Source organism: Artemia franciscana, chromosome 14 (assembly GCF_032884065.1).
Source record: "Artemia franciscana chromosome 14, ASM3288406v1, whole genome shotgun sequence".
In the NCBI taxonomy this organism is placed as follows: domain Eukaryota; kingdom Metazoa; phylum Arthropoda; class Branchiopoda; order Anostraca; family Artemiidae; genus Artemia; species Artemia franciscana.
Window position 1 is genome coordinate 16,242,277 of NC_088876.1, and position 8,702 is coordinate 16,250,978.

The following is an 8,702-nucleotide window of genomic DNA, read 5'->3' on the forward strand; positions in this document are numbered from 1 at the left end:
TATATATATATATATATATATATATATATATATATATATATATATATATATATATATATATATATATATATATATATATATATATATATATATATATATATATATATATATATATATATATATATATATATATATATATATATATATATATATATATATATATATATATATATATATATATATATATATATATATATATATATATATATATATATATATATATATATATATATATATATATATATATATATATATATATATATATATATATATATATATATATATATATATATATATATATATATATATATATATATATATATATATATATATATATATATATATATATATATATATATATATATATATATATATATATATATATATATATATATATATATATATATATATATATATATATATATATATATATATATATATATATATATATATATATATATATATATATATATATATATATATATATATATATATATATATATATATATATATATATATATATATATATATATATATATATATATATATATATATATATATATATATATATATATATAATAAGAGTCCGAAGGTAATAGGCCTGCAATTGCTTTTGCGGGACGTCGACTTTTGATGGTAGAAGAGTCTTGCTACGTAGGGAAAATTATGTAATGACCGAGACGGGTCAAGGATTTCATAAGCATTTTCTGCAGACCTTAGAAGATTTCCGTCATGCAATAGTGGGACCCATTGCTTTTTCTGGAGCCATGAAAGTTTCACATGCCTCCATTTCTGCTAAAAGATCAGCTCTATGACGGACGAAACAAGAGGGGCACAAGCTCACTTTGGCTCTTAAGTCAAATAAATCGAAAATCCTTCCGTGATTCTACATAAAAAAGGTGGAATAAGCCCACATCGATGAATAAACGGGTTGATGAAGGGGGGGGGGGCTGTATAATGAAGGGTCTGTTGGTCTACTTTTACACCTTGAACTTTTCTTCGCAGTGAATAAAGTCTCGGCTAGTTGTTCCAGTCCTCACCTTTTTTTTTCAGTGTGTCAAAAAGGTGCAATAAGTTCAAATGAAAGAATGAGAGGTGAAATGAAGGTGGGCTGGGTGACGGAGGGGTCGTGGGACTTTCACACCTTAGAGTCTCAGCTAGGTTTTTGCAGAGTCGTTACCTGTTTTTTTTTCTCACTGTATACCACAACAAAGAAGTTGTCACTCGCTCAAAATTTTTAATACGGTGTATCTCATTGATGAGTTTTTGAATATTTTATAGAAAAACCGATACAATTTACGTCTACCAAGTCTTCAAGTAGTCAGCGTGACAATGCAAAATTAATCTTTATATTGTGGGCCAAGTTTCTAATATTACTCTTTCTCCTTTCCCTTTTTAGAAGACAAAAAAAAGCTTACAAAACAAACCAAATGCAGGTCAACTAGCATAGTCGATGCAACTTCGTTGATGCAGCAATATCGATTCAGTATCATTTGTCTTTAGTTTTATCATACAGAATGGATGATCATAGACTGTTGGGATAGTGCTCAGTCGGTAGTGGCGATATTTCGTCAGAATCCTGGGGGGGGGGGGCAAATTGGAGCTAATTTTACCAAACCAAGTGAAAATGACAGTAAAAAACTAAAAACCAAGCCATTTGGTACCATAAAGGTACTATTTAATACTTTAAAAGCACTTTATAGTTCTATATAGGTAAATATGTGCTAAAAAAAAACTTGTCTCTTTCTGTTGATGCTTGAATTATGCAGGCCTATCTTAGTTTAGACAAGATTTTCGAAGAAACCAAATTTCAGCTGCGAGGATGGGGGGCAAACCAACGTTCGGGAGAGTCAGTTGCCCCCCCCCCTGCCACATAACAAATTATGCCCCTGTTATTCGGTCACAAATTAAAAATATAGGGGAACATGTTTCATCTTCACTTCCAGACAAATAAAATCTTTCGACAGTCTAAATTCCATTCTATAATTTACGCTTATATTTGAAACAGCTGATTAATTGAATTTTTGTATTCACTTCAAACATGAACAACCCAGCTCCAAATCATTGCTTAAGAAATAAGGAAGAGATTTTTTTATTCATAAAATTCTCCAATAAGTTTATATGAAATGGTGCAACACTTTTAAAGTGCCCACACTTTTAGCTATATTAATCTGACATTACTGAAAATGTTACTCAAAAGAAAAAGAAAGTCAAAGAATCAAGGTAGATGGGAACCGCTACCAAGGATCCAACGGCATCCTAGATCTTAATGGTAGAGATAGGGGTAGTTATAGGTCTTCATGATGGCAAATCGCAAGACCCCCCTAATAGAACTATACAAGCAGAAAATATACCATTGAAAAGAGCCATAGAAAGAGAAGACAAATTCTCAATTTTAATTCTCAAAAAGGATTATAGGGAAAGATTATCAGTGAAATGCAAGGGGGATGTCGCAAGGGGTGCTTAACAATTGACCGAGTTTTCTTACTCCAAGATCTTATGGGGAAATATTGTAGGGGAAAGGGTAAGCTCAATGTCACTTTTCTCGACATTGAGAAACCATTTGATAGCATTTATAGGCCCATTTTGTTTTTATACCTAGTTAAGATGCGGCTACCTAGGCCATTTGTCAAATTATTAATTAGCATATATTGGATTATTTTATCCTTAGCTATCATTTCTAAACAAGGAATACCTAGGCTTTTCAGAACCTTTGAAGGAGTCCGTCAAGGAGGCAAACTGTCACCGAAGCTCTTCACTTTATACATTAATGATTTGGTAGAGTACCTTGGACATTAATGGGCCCCGGCTGTCTCACTTGCGAATACTCAATTTTCTTCCTTACTGTTCGATGACGACACGGCTTTGGTGGCTAAGTCCACCGAGGATCTTCAAACTCTCCTGGTTTTAGCTGACGTTTACTAAGAAACAAAGAAATTGATCCTAAATGTACCCAAGACCGAGATTGTCATCTTTTATGGCAGTAAACCCAACGGACAACAGGATTTTTCGTTTACTTATAAAGGTGAGTCAATAAAGAGAGCCCCAGATATAAATATTTGGGATATGTGCTTGCACCAAATAGGAATTGGACCGAGCACATGAAGTTGGTGATTTCTCGGGGAAAAGCAGCCGCATGTAATCCACTCCAGCAAAAACACAACGGGCATTAAGAATATGAAGATGCACAAGCACCTCTTCATAACTAAGGTTCTAAATGTTGCCCATTATGGCTTCGACTTGTGGGGGGCCACTCTACTGTTGTCTTTGACCTGAATAATATTTTTAGTAGTTTGGTTCTTTGATGTGACCTGGGTTTACCGAATTTGCGTTATAAGAGGATTATACAGATGATAAATTTTTGTAACAGGTATTACATTTGCCAGATAGCCGTCTAGTGAAGGCGGCTTATAACGAGATGTTGAAAAATCCTAGAAAGGCAACATGGCCAAAACTGGTTAAAGTCCTGCTGGATAAAGCTGGTTCTCATGGGGGTGGAATGAAGGCCAGGATCCCAAATGCAAACCTGATGATTTCCTTAAATTGCAAGATTCATGGATTAGGGACCAGGTAGTTCAGGTTTGGCTTATTGATGTTTGAAAATCAGTTCCTCTAAGGTTTTATAAGCAGATTAAAGTAGTGTATGGATAGGAGTTTTACTGGAGACTAAACCTATCGCGGAGAGCGTTGAAATGTTGACTGCAGGTGCAAGCAAATTGTGTGCCATTGCGTAGACGACACGGAATTTTACGATATTGATTGCCCGGGTGTTAAGTGTGCCTGCCCCCTTTGTGGAGAGTATGAAGATAACCTGGAGCATTTTATGGGTAATTTCAAAAGTTTGAAGAATTTAAGGAATAGTTTTTTTGGGGATGCATCAAGAATCCCAGGTATCTTGGAGACCTCTTCAATGGATATATATATATATATATATATATATATATATATATATATATATATATATATATATATATATATATATATATATATATATCTTCTATATATATAAAAATAAGTTGTCTGTCTGTCTGTCTGTGGATCAGGTGACGTCATGTTTCTGTGTTGACTGACGTCATGAAATTAGTTGTCGTCATTTTTGCTTTGACGGTGACGTCATTCAAGATATTTAAGACATATGTTCACGTAGAAATCTATTAATGTTTAAGTTTACAATGACTGATGAACTTACCATGGCAAAAGCCGATGAAGATGCTCAAAGAGTCTATGCCAAAAAACTTGCTGCTGATAGAGAAAGTCAGAAAAGAAAGCGTGCCGAGGAATCAAAAGAACAGCAAGGAAACAGGCTTGAGGCTGATAGAGAAAAAAAGAACAGAAAGCGTGCCGAGGAATCAAAAGAACAGCAAGGAAACAGGCTTGAGGCTGATAGAGAAAGAAAGAACAGAAAGCGTGCCGAGGAATCAAAAGAACAGCAAGGAAACAGGCTTGAGGCTGATAGAGAAAAAAAGAACAGAAAGCGTGCCGAGGAACTACCAGAGCAACGCGGATGCAGACTTGCTGCTAAAAGAGAAAGTGAAAAAAGAAGGCGTGCCGAGGAATTACAAGAACAGCAAGAAATCAAGCTTGCTGCTGATAGAGAAAGTAAGAAAAGAAAGCGTGCCGAGGAATCACAAGAACAGCAAGAAATCAGGCTTGCTGCTGATAGAGAAAGTAAGAAAAGAAAGCGTGCCGAGGAATCAGAGCAACCTGAAAGTTATCGCCTGGCATTCAGGTACAACCCAGTCGATGATTATAGCTTGAGTAGATGTGTTCAAATCGGGACAATGTCTAAAATTTGTCCCTATTGCAAGGCCTTGAAATTCAATGGTGAAACAATGGGAATGTGTTGCGCCTCAGGAAAAGTTAAACTTCCTCTATTGGCTGCACCACCAGAGCCATTGAAGACGAATGAATGCTTGCCCGAAAAATTCTAATTTATGGGCACACGTAAAAATATTAAAATTAACTACAAATATGCGTGTCCGATTGCAAAACGATGACTCTGGTCAAACATTTTCAGATCAATTGCTGACAATTGGAAACGGAAAGCTCCCAGTAGACTCAATTTCAGGACGTATACAACTACCTGCTGATTTCTGTAATTTAGTGACGTCCAAAAATGAATTGATTGAAAAAGTATTTCCGAATATTGTAAAAAATTATAAAAATAATAAATGGCTAAGTGAAAGAGCGATTCTCGCACCCAAAAATATAGACGTCCACGAAATCAACAATATTGTTTTGACCAAGATTCGAGACCAGGCAGTCCTTTACAAGTCAGTCGACACAGTTTTGGAACCAAATGAAGCGGTTAATTATCCATCTGAATTTTTAAATTCCATAGATCTTTCAGGGTTTCCACCACACGTGCTACAACTAAAAATAGGCGTACCAATAATACTTTTAAGAAATATAAACCCACCAAAGCTTTGCAATGGCACTCGACTTGCCGTAAAAAAAAACAATGGAAAACCTAATAGAGGCCACAATCTTGACAGGGCCTTTCGAGGATGAGGCTGTTCTTATTCCTCGCATTCCCATGATTCCAACGGATCTGCCTTTTCAATTTAAAAGATTGAAATTCCCAATTCGATTAGCATTTGCAATCACCATTAACAAAGCTCAAGGTCAATCATTAGAAAAATGTGGTATAGATCTTAATACTGATTGTTTTTCCCATGGACAATTGTACGCTGCATGTTCGAGGGTCGGTAAACCTGACAATCTATTTATATGCAGCGACAATTGGACAGCGAAGAATGTTGTATATTCGCAAGTTTTACGCAGTTAATTTGTATTGTATCTATCTATCTATCTATCTATATAAAAACGAGTTGTGTGTATGCATGTTTGTTTGTTTGTAAAAAGAGCGTTTGCATATGATGTCATTATTAGTACATACGGCTTTGTATATGCAGAGACAATGGGAAAGCCGAGAATGTTGTATATTCGCAATTCTTACGTAGTTTAACTCCTGCAGACGAAATGAATGCTTGCCTAAAAAATTCTAATTTATGGGCACACGTAAAAATATTAAAATTAACTACAAATATGCGTGTCCGATTGCAAAACGATGACTCTGGTCAAACAGTAGACTCAATTTCAGGACGTATACAACTACCTGCTGATTTCTGTAATTTAGTGGCGTCCAAAAATGAATTGATTGAAAAAGTATTTCCGAATATTCTAAAAAATTATAAAAATAATAAATGGCTAAGTGAAAGAGCGATTCTCGCACCCAAAAATATAGACGTCCACGAAATCAACAATATTGTTTTGACCAAGATTCGAGACCAGGCAGTCCTTTACAAGTCAGTCGACACAGTTTTGGAACCAAATGAAGCGGTTAATTATCCATCTGAATTTTTAAATTCCATAGATCCTTCAGGGTTTCCACCACACGTGCTACAACTAAAAATAGGCGTACCAATAATACTTTTGAGAAATATCAACCCACCAAAGCTTTGCAATGGCACGCGACTTGCCGTAAAAAAAAACAATGGAAAACCTAATAGAGGCCACAATCTTGACAGGGCCTTATGAGGGTGAGGCTGTTCTTATTCCTCGCATTCCCATGATTCCAACGGATCTGCTTTTTCAATTTAAAAGATTGCAATTCCCAATTCGATTAGTATTTGCAATCACCATTAACAAAGCTCAAGGTCAATCATTAGAAAAATGTGGTATAGATCTTAATACTGATTGTTTTTCCCATGGACAATTGTACGTTGCATGTTCGAGGGTCGGTAAACCTGACAATGTATTTATATGCAGCGACAATTGGACAGCGAAGAATGTTGTATATTCGCAAGTTTTACGCAGTTAATTTGTATTGTATCTATCTATCTATCTATCTATATAAAAACGAGTTGTGTGGATGCATGTTTGTTTGTTTGTAAAAAGAGCGTTTGCATATGACGTCATTATTAGTACATACGGCTTTGTATATGCACAGACAATGGAAAAGCCAAGAATGTTGTTTATTCGCAATTTTTACGTAGTTTGAAACACATATATAAATCTATCTATATTCACAGGTGGGACACAGGGACACAACTACAATGGCGCATAACTAATATGGCGCGTAACGACTTACGCGCGCGGGGGGGCTTGGGGGGGCGCGAAGCGCCCCACCAACTAGGTGTTGGGGTGGCGCGAAGCGCCATCCCAACAGCTAGTATATATATACATATATATATATATAGTTAATAAATTTACGTCATTACTTTTGCAATTTTATTGCTAAGCTATTGGCGAAAAATCAGTGTTTCTCACAAGAAATATACCTTCGTAATTTTTATTTCTTAGGCTTCCATCCTTTAGGAGATTTACATTAAGAAATATCGGTTTTAACGTATTCTTTTCACATTGTTTTAACAATGAAAAATAAATAAATCAAACCCAAAACTAACAAAAATTGACACCCCTCATGCCAAGTAAAAACTAGATCATAATTTGTATTTCACTAAATTCAAAGTAGATTTTAAACGTTTGCACTTAGTTAACTTTAAAAAATAAAATATTATTAAGACATTGAGGAACATATGTCAGTATATGAATATTAAACTGACAATCCATCTTCATTTATTTTATTTTTTAGGTTCAAATTACGTTCTGGTCTTCAGACGGTGTGTGGGTTTTCGGCCCTACTCAGGTTAATTCCTGTTCGTTTTGAGTTTGGCTCACTTATTTTTTGTAATTTCTGTTTGATTTGGGTTTCATTAATTTATTGATGAATGATAATGAATTACCTTTCCTGATAAAGTTTTCTCTTAAAATTCTGCTGCTCTCAGTCATGCTGGTATTGATCGTGATCGTATTAGCACTGATCACACTGGTGAGCCAATCTTAAGAGTCAATAGCCAATTCTATCCAATCAAATAAGTTTTGTGAATGCAATCTCGAGGGTATAAAGGTACTTTTAGAATTGGGCAAGCAAAGCAGCAACACTTTTCAATGAAAAGGCAACACAAAGGAAAGAAAGATTGCTGCCCCATGACTCATTGTTGAAAAGTATTTCCCTTACTGAAATGAGAAATAACCCTTATTTCTGGTAATAGGAAATAGAAACAAGGAATTAAAGAAATAGAAATAGGAAAAATACGAAGTCGAAGAAGAGATAGAAGTAAGAACATCCAGTTCTGGAAAATGAAAAGTACTATACCGTATTACATATTACAATTTCCCTAATCAATATTACGTGCATAAAACCTCAAGAATTGCTCTATCTTTTTTTTTTATCTATTATTACGTTATCTTTTATCGAAGTTTCAATAGTTCTGACGTCTGAAAGAAGTTTTCTATGACCAAAAGAGGAAATGATAAGAGCAGAAACTCCTTTCAATCAGAAAAATAGCCAACGCCATCTAGCTAAAATAAAAATCAACATCATATAAGTTTCAACAAAATAATTATTTAGTAAATGTAGTCTTTTACTTTAATCTTCATCAGAGATGATGGAGGTATTTTTCTAAAAGAAAAAATCTGTGTCACTTTTGTTCTTTAGCAAATATAGTCCTTCCCCAAATTACTTGTTCTACCGCTCCTTTTCCAGATAAAATATTACTCAGAGCCCCCTGCGGATTATTTACTTTCACATTTTAAGACCAAACAAATAGAAAAGAGTATACAATAATGTATCTACCTTTTTCGTAAATCATACTAAAGAAAGGTGTAAAATGGAAAAAATGATGCTACAATTATAA